The sequence below is a fragment of the Medicago sativa genome, chromosome 4 (assembly GCF_051527215.1).
Source record: "Medicago sativa cultivar Bolivia chromosome 4, Bolivia_mono, whole genome shotgun sequence".
Taxonomy (NCBI): Eukaryota; Viridiplantae; Streptophyta; class Magnoliopsida; order Fabales; family Fabaceae; genus Medicago; species Medicago sativa.
Genome location: NC_140752.1, coordinates 19,329,431 through 19,337,970, shown reverse-complemented (window position 1 = coordinate 19,337,970; position 8,540 = coordinate 19,329,431).

The following is an 8,540-nucleotide window of genomic DNA, read 5'->3' as shown; positions in this document are numbered from 1 at the left end:
AGTTACCTTATTCAGTTGTCGATAATCAATGCACAACCTCATACTTCCATCTTTCTTCTTAACCAACAATACCGGCGCTCCCCAAGGTGAAACACTCGGTCTTATGAACTTCTTAGCAAATAAATCTTCCAACTGTTCCTTCAACTCAGCCAACTCAGAAGCTGACATACGGTAAGGTGTCATAGACACAGGCATCGTTCCCGGAACAAGATCAATAGAAAATTCAACCTCTCTCTCCGGCGGTACATCATGAATTTCATCAGGAAAAACTTCAAGGAAATCGCACACCACTTGTAACTTATCAATCACTGCTTGACTCTCCAAAGATAAGGATGCCATCAAAGAAAACATTAAGATTCCATCGCGCTCCAATTGCTTCAGATGCTTAGTTGACAAAAATTCTGCTCCACTTTCCTCTTCAGCAGAAGAGAATGCACCGACTTACTAAAACAATTAATATGGACATGGTTGTACTCCAACCAGTCCATACAAAGGTTTAAACAACAAATAACTAACAAGACAACTCAAATACAGTGCAAAACTGTAAAACGACACATCAACTCATCTACTTGGCCGGACGGACCGACCTGCTCTGATACCAATTGTAACACCCCGTTTTCCCAACATAAAAATTTCATCATAAATCAGAGTATTTAAATCACAAACGGAATGTCACATACTTCTTTTAAAACATAAAATGGATAATAATAATAATTATCTCTCAAATTCAACATCAATATCTAAAATCATGCAGCGGAAAGTAGTTCAGCATTTAAAAGTCTTGGCACGCAGGTCTTATTGGAAAATCTCATAATTAGTTCATAAAAGAGACACGTAAGGAATAGAAGTAAAAGCAAGCCCCCATCCCGTTACGTATCAGAGCACCTAGACACCAAGTGAGGAGTCCACTCACGAACGCCTCTAATCTTTATTACCTGCACATTACCCACGGTCGAGACAACATATACGCAGAAGGGGTGAGATTTCATAATCAATACATTAAGCATATAATCCAATAAAATGCATTTAACAAGTTAAACATTAATAACATCTCAACAATTAACACTTAGCATATTTTTTTTTCATTTCATAAAAAATACAATCATCTAATACTATTACTAATTTTCATCTCAAATCATAATCAACTTAACACTCAACTTGACGACACAACTCATCTTTGACCATGCAACTCTATCAACTCAACAACAGCTTAACAACTTAGACCATCATGAAACTTCTTGATATGCAAATGCATGTGGTACCAATCAACTACAAAATGAGCATAATAGGCTCTTCAACGTGTGAGTACAAAGGCTGCCGGGCCTAAAGCCCCCAACTTTAATGAGCACAAAGGCTGCCGGGCCTAAAGCCCCCAACTTTAATGAGTATGCAATGAACTCAAACTTCCAACAACTTAGACAACAACATGAACAACTCATACGACTCATATTCATGGACAACTTCTTAAATTCCAACAACATAGACCGACTCATGCAACTTCAAGACACTAACAGTCAATAGCAGGGAACAGCAGCAAGATACAACATTTAATAACACTTGAATGCGTTAACATCATCTAAGGAATGAATTACATCAACATAAGTATCATAAAGCATCATTATAACATTCATGCAACAACACTACTAATCTCAGTCACCTGAACAACTTCTGGAGCTTATGAAAGTATCCTAAACAGCTCTATTATTTACTTCTAAGGTCAACTCAAGACTACACGTGCGAAGGGATCGCATCGGGACAATTTTGGGCAACTATCAGCCTAACTCGCAGTGGCGAGTAACTTTGCTCGCAATGGCGAGCAAAGCGTGCATTCTGGGTTCCTAAGTCTTTACTCGGAGTGGCGAGTTATTCTGCTCGCAATGGCGAGCTTACAGGTCACTCGCAGTTGCGAGTTGCATCGCTCGCAGTTGCGAGCTCTGGGTTCTAGCTCGCAGTTGCGAGTGTTCTTGCTCGCAGATGCGAGCGATGAATGTCAGTACGGCCAGAAACCTAAAAATCACAACTTTTCACCTATATTCATGATTCCTTCATCCAAATAGCATCTAATTATCATCTTAAGTAATATCTAAGGTATGTACACTAATTTTGCATCAATCTAACATATGTTCATGATTCAATCATCAAAATTGATCTTAAACTTAATTCTCAATTCTCACCAAAACTTAACCTAATCATGCTAAATTCATCCTATAGAATTATACCCTTAATAATATTGAAAATTAGTCTCACCCTTACCTGGTTATTGCAGAAAATCGACAGCCTCCTCTTGTTCTCCTCTTCTGACTTTTTCTCCCTTTCCTCCAAAACGTATGTAACGCCCTCCTTTTTATTTAATTATTTTAATTAGTTTTAGAATATATTTATATGATTGGTATGATTTACATGATTTATGTGATATTTTCTTATGTTATATGTTGGTATTTACTAGCATAATATAATTGTTATTTGGTGTAAAAATATATTTGTTATTTGTTATAGATATATTTGTTATTTGGTGTAGAAATATATTTGTTATTTGTTATAGATATATTTGTTATTTGGTGTAGAAATATATTTGTTATTTGTTAGAGATATATTTGTTATTGGTGTATTATTATTATTAAGTGGGGGAGAGATATATTTAATTTAGAAATAAATAAGATTATGAGGAATAGAGTAGTTTTGAGGTGTAAGAGAAATAAGAAGGGGGTTAGAATAGAAAGAAAAATAAGTTTTTGGGCCAAAATAGATTTAGGAAGAGCGTTTAGTATTATAAATAGAGAAGCTTAGGTTAGAAAGAGTTTACCGGAAACCGCTTTTTGGAAAAGAGGAGAACAAGAAAGAAGAGAAGAGGAGAGAAAAGTCAAGAGAAGAGGAGAAGACCTTAGGAAAGAAGAACGCTGCCGCTGATTCAGGAATTAATCTAAGGTGAGGGTGAGACTATCTTATATTAATATTAAGTTGTTAAATCATTAGATTACATCTAACAAGTTGGGGAGAGTTTGTGAGAATTTGAGAATTAGGGTTTTGAAAGAGATTTGATGATTAGAAGATGAAAACTTATTGAATTGATGTAGAAATTATGTACAGACCTTAGATAATCCATAGGATGATTATTGGAAGTAGTTTTGAGGTTAGAACCATGAGATTAGGTGAAACTTGGAGAAAATCTACATTCAGCCCGAATTTTGATATTAAAACTGGAATTGATCGGTGCCGAATTGGTCTTAGGTGTAAACACGAAAGTTGTAGGTATGGATGTTAGCTTTCTAATGTCGTTGGTCTCACGTCAATAGGATTTATAGAGTTTGAGTTATGGTCAAATTACTACACGTAGGTCACAGTGAATTTTTATGGACTTTCAGCACAACTTTTCCGAATTTAAAATAAAAACTGGTATTGATCGGTACAGAATTGGTCTTAGGCGTAAACATGAAAGTTTTAGATAATTTTGTTAGCTTTCTAGTGACTTTGGTTTTACGTGAAAATAATGTTTGGTCTTTGAGTTATGATTAAAATACTACAGGGAGGTCTTAGCGAAATTGTACGGTGACAGCATTCTCTGTTTCATGTTTTTGCTTTTTGTTCATATGTTTCTGTTTTGAATTGATCTTTGTTCTAAACATGAAAGTTGTTGATATTTGTGATATCTTTCCAGTAGCTTTGGTTTGACATGAAAATATGTTGTGGATAATTTATTATGTTTTTACAAAGATACATAGTGAATTATTGTCGATGTTTAAATACGATGTTATATGAAGTTGTTTATGATTGATGAATATGATGTTTTAAGATGTTGTTTATTATCATTTGATATTGTTATATTATGATATGACATGAATTATTTATGTGATCCATATGTTGTCAAGATGTTAAGATGTTAAGACGTTAAGATGATAAGAGTTGTTAAGTCGTCGAGTCGTTATGAAGTCATCAAGTTGTTAAGATGTTATGTTGTCAAGATATCAAGATGTTAGGATGTCATAGATGTTCATAAAGTTTCTAAGACGTAAGATGTTGAGTCCATGCATACTCATTTAAAGATGAGGGCTCATGCCCTGGAGCTTTTGCTCAACCACGACGATGGAGCTTTTGCTCAACCACGACGATGGAGCTTTTTGCTCAACTACGACGATGGAGCTTTTGCTCAACCACGACGATGAGGGCTTATGCCCTAGGAGTATATTTATGCTCAACCACGATGATGAGGGCTTATGCCCTAAAATGGTACCACATGCATTTGCATTTTCATGATGATCAAAGATGGTTTAAGACGTTAAGAGTTGCATAGTCGAGTCTAGATGCATTGTCAGGTCAAGTTGTTAAGATGTCAAGTTATCGAGATGTTAAGATGTCAAGTTGATGAGCTATTAATGAAGTGTTTTATGAATGATTATGATGCTTAAGATGATGAATGATTATGATGTGTATGATGATTGATTACGAAGTTGCTTATGATGATTGATTATGAAGTTGTTTATGATAAGATGCTATGTGATTTATGATAAGATGCTATGTGATTTATGGTATGATGCTATGTGATTTATGATATGATGCTACATGTTTACTAATGATGATATGTGATGATGTATGTGATATTATTGATAATATAAGATGACGTATATGACTAATATAGGAAGAATACTAGTTAAGAAAGTTTAAGTTGTTAGATATGATTAATGAATTATAAGATGTTTAAGTTGTTGAATGTACTTTATATGATTTATATGCTTTATATTATTGTTTGAGAAATCTCACCCCTTCTGCGTATATGTTGCCTCGACCGTGGGTAATGTGCAGGTAATAAAGATTAGAAGTGTTCGTGAGAGGACTCCTCACTTGTGTCTAGGTGCTCTGATATGTAACGGGATGGGGCTTGCTTTCATGAACTTTTTATGAATAAACATTAACTAAAACTTATGAGATTTCAGATAAGGCCTGTGTGCCAAGACTTTTATTATGTCGAATAATTTCCGCTGCATGATTATAGATTTTGACGTTGAATTTTGAAAGATAATTATTATTATCTATTTTGTGGTTTTAAGGAAGTATGTGACATTCCGTTTGTGATTTAAATACTCTGATTTATGATGAAATTTTCAAGTTGGGAAAACGGGGTGTTACAATTGGTATCAGAGCAGGTCGGTCCGTTCAGCCAAGTAGAAGAGTCGTTGTGTCGTGTCGTCATGTTTTCTAGTTAGTAGTTATGTTTTATTATGCGATCATGTTTAACTGACTAACATTGATGTGGTTTTGTGATTTGTTTGAAGAAACAATAATTAAATTTATTTTCTCTTGTGCTTGAATTTCGAGGACGAAATTCTTTTAAGTTGGGGAGAGTTGTAACGCCCTCCTTTTTATTTAATTATTTTAATTAGTTTTAGAATATATTTATATGATTGGTATGATTTACATGATTTATGTGATATTTTCTTATGTTATATGTTGGTATTTACTAGCATAATATAATTGTTATTTGGTGTAAAAATATATTTGTTATTTGTTATAGATATATTTGTTATTTGGTGTAGAAATATATTTGTTATTTGTTATACATATATTTGTTATTTGGTGTAGAAATATATTTGTTATTTGTTAGAGATATATTTGTTATTGGTGTATTATTATTATTAAGTGGGGGAGAGATATATTTAATTTAGAAATAAATAAGATTATGAGGAATAGAGTAGTTTTGAGGTGTAAGAGAAATAAGAAGGGGGTTAGAATAGAAAGAAAAATAAGTTTTTGGGCCAAAATAGATTTAGGAAGAGCGTTTAGTATTATAAATAGAGAAGCTTAGGTTAGAAAGAGTTTACCGGAAACCGCTTTTTGGAAAAGAGGAGAACAAGAAAGAAGAGAAGAGGAGAGAAAAGTCAAGAGAAGAGGAGAAGACCTTAGGAAAGAAGAACGCTGCCGCTGATTCAGGAATTAATCTAAGGTGAGGGTGAGACTATCTTATATTAATATTAAGTTGTTAAATCATTAGATTACATCTAACAAGTTGGGGAGAGTTTGTGAGAATTTGAGAATTAGGGTTTTGAAAGAGATTTGATGATTAGAAGATGAAAACTTATTGAATTGATGTAGAAATTATGTACAGACCTTAGATAATCCATAGGATGATTATTGGAAGTAGTTTTGAGGTTAGAACCATGAGATTAGGTGAAACTTGGAGAAAATCTACATTCAGCCCGAATTTTGATATTAAAACTGGAATTGATCGGTGCCGAATTGGTCTTAGGTGTAAACACGAAAGTTGTAGGTATGGATGTTAGCTTTCTAATGCCGTTGGTCTCACGTCAATAGGATTTATAGAGTTTGAGTTATGGTCAAATTACTACACGTAGGTCACAGTGAATTTTTATGGACTTTCAGCACAACTTTTCCGAATTTAAAATAAAAACTGGTATTGATCGGTACAGAATTGGTCTTAGGCGTAAACATGAAAGTTTTAGATAATTTTGTTAGCTTTCTAGTGACTTTGGTTTGACGTGAAAATAATGTTTGGTCTTTGAGTTATGATTAAAATACTACAGGGAGGTCTTAGCGAAATTGTACGGTGACAGCATTCTCTGTTTCATGTTTTTGCGTTTTGTTCATATGTTTCTGTTTTGAATTGATCTTTGTTCTAAACATGAAAGTTGTTGATATTTGTGATATCTTTCCAGTAGCTTTGGTTTGACATGAAAATATGTTGTGGATAATTTATTATGTTTTTACAAAGATACATAGTGAATTATTGTCGATGTTTAAATACGATGTTATATGAAGTTGTTTATGATTGATGAATATGATGTTTTAAGATGTTGTTTATTATCATTTGATATTGTTATATTATGATATGACATGAATTATTTATGTGATCCATATGTTGTCAAGATGTTAAGATGTTAAGACGTTAAGATGATAAGAGTTGTTAAGTCGTCGAGTCGTTATGAAGTCATCAAGTTGTTAAGATGTTATGTTGTCAAGATATCAAGATGTTAGGATGTCATAGATGTTCATAAAGTTTCTAAGACGTAAGATGTTGAGTCCATGCATACTCATTTAAAGATGAGGGCTCATGCCCTGGAGCTTTTGCTCAACCACGACGATGGAGCTTTTGCTCAACCACGACGATGGAGCTTTTTGCTCAACTACGACGATGGAGCTTTTGCTCAACCACGACGATGAGGGCTTATGCCCTAGGAGTATATTTATGCTCAACCACGATGATGAGGGCTTATGCCCTAAAATGGTACCACATGCATTTGCATTTTCATGATGATCAAAGATGGTTTAAGACGTTAAGAGTTGCATAGTCGAGTCTAGATGCATTGTCAGGTCAAGTTGTTAAGATGTCAAGTTATCGAGATGTTAAGATGTCAAGTTGATGAGCTATTAATGAAGTGTTTTATGAATGATTATGATGCTTAAGATGATGAATGATTATGATGTGTATGATGATTGATTACGAAGTTGCTTATGATGATTGATTATGAAGTTGTTTATGATAAGATGCTATGTGATTTATGATAAGATGCTATGTGATTTATGGTATGATGCTATGTGATTTATGATATGATGCTACATGTTTACTAATGATGATATGTGATGATGTATGTGATATTATTGATAATATAAGATGACGTATATGACTAATATAGGAAGAATAGTGACACTAGTTAAGAAAGTTTAAGTTGTTAGATATGATTAATGAATTATAAGATGTTTAAGTTGTTGAATGTACTTTATATGATTTATATGCTTTATATTATTGTTTGAGAAATCTCACCCCTTCTGCGTATATGTTGCCTCGACCGTGGGTAATGTGCAGGTAATAAAGATTAGAAGTGTTCGTGAGAGGACTCCTCACTTGTGTCTAGGTGCTCTGATATGTAACGGGATGGGGCTTGCTTTCATGAACTTTTTATGAATAAACATTAACTAAAACTTATGAGATTTCTGATAAGGCCTGTGTGCCAAGACTTTTATTATGTCGAATAATTTCCGCTGCATGATTATAGATTTTGACGTTGAATTTTGAAAGATAATTATTATTATCTATTTTGTGGTTTTAAGGAAGTATGTGACATTCCGTTTGTGATTTAAATACTCTGATTTATGATGAAATTTTCAAGTTGGGAAAACGGGGTGTTACAACGTACGTTCTGCCTAAAAACTTTTCTCAACCTAACTCCTTCTATTTATAACCTCATTCTAATTTCTCTTTACACCTCTAAAAAAATACTCTTTTCACACCACAGCCCAAATTCTAATACTTTTATTTTATTTTCGTATCTTATTTTATTTAATAATAAAATAAGTCATAACAACATAACAACTCCACAACATCATATACTCCTCATAATCTTATTTATTTCTAAATTAAATATATCTCTCACAAATAACAATTATATTTCTACACCAAATGACAAATATATTCACATAAATACATCACATAAATATCACGGCACATAAACCATATAAAATCACATAAATGTTCTCACCACATAAAATCATACGAAATCATATATTATTCACACAAATATCACATCATAACA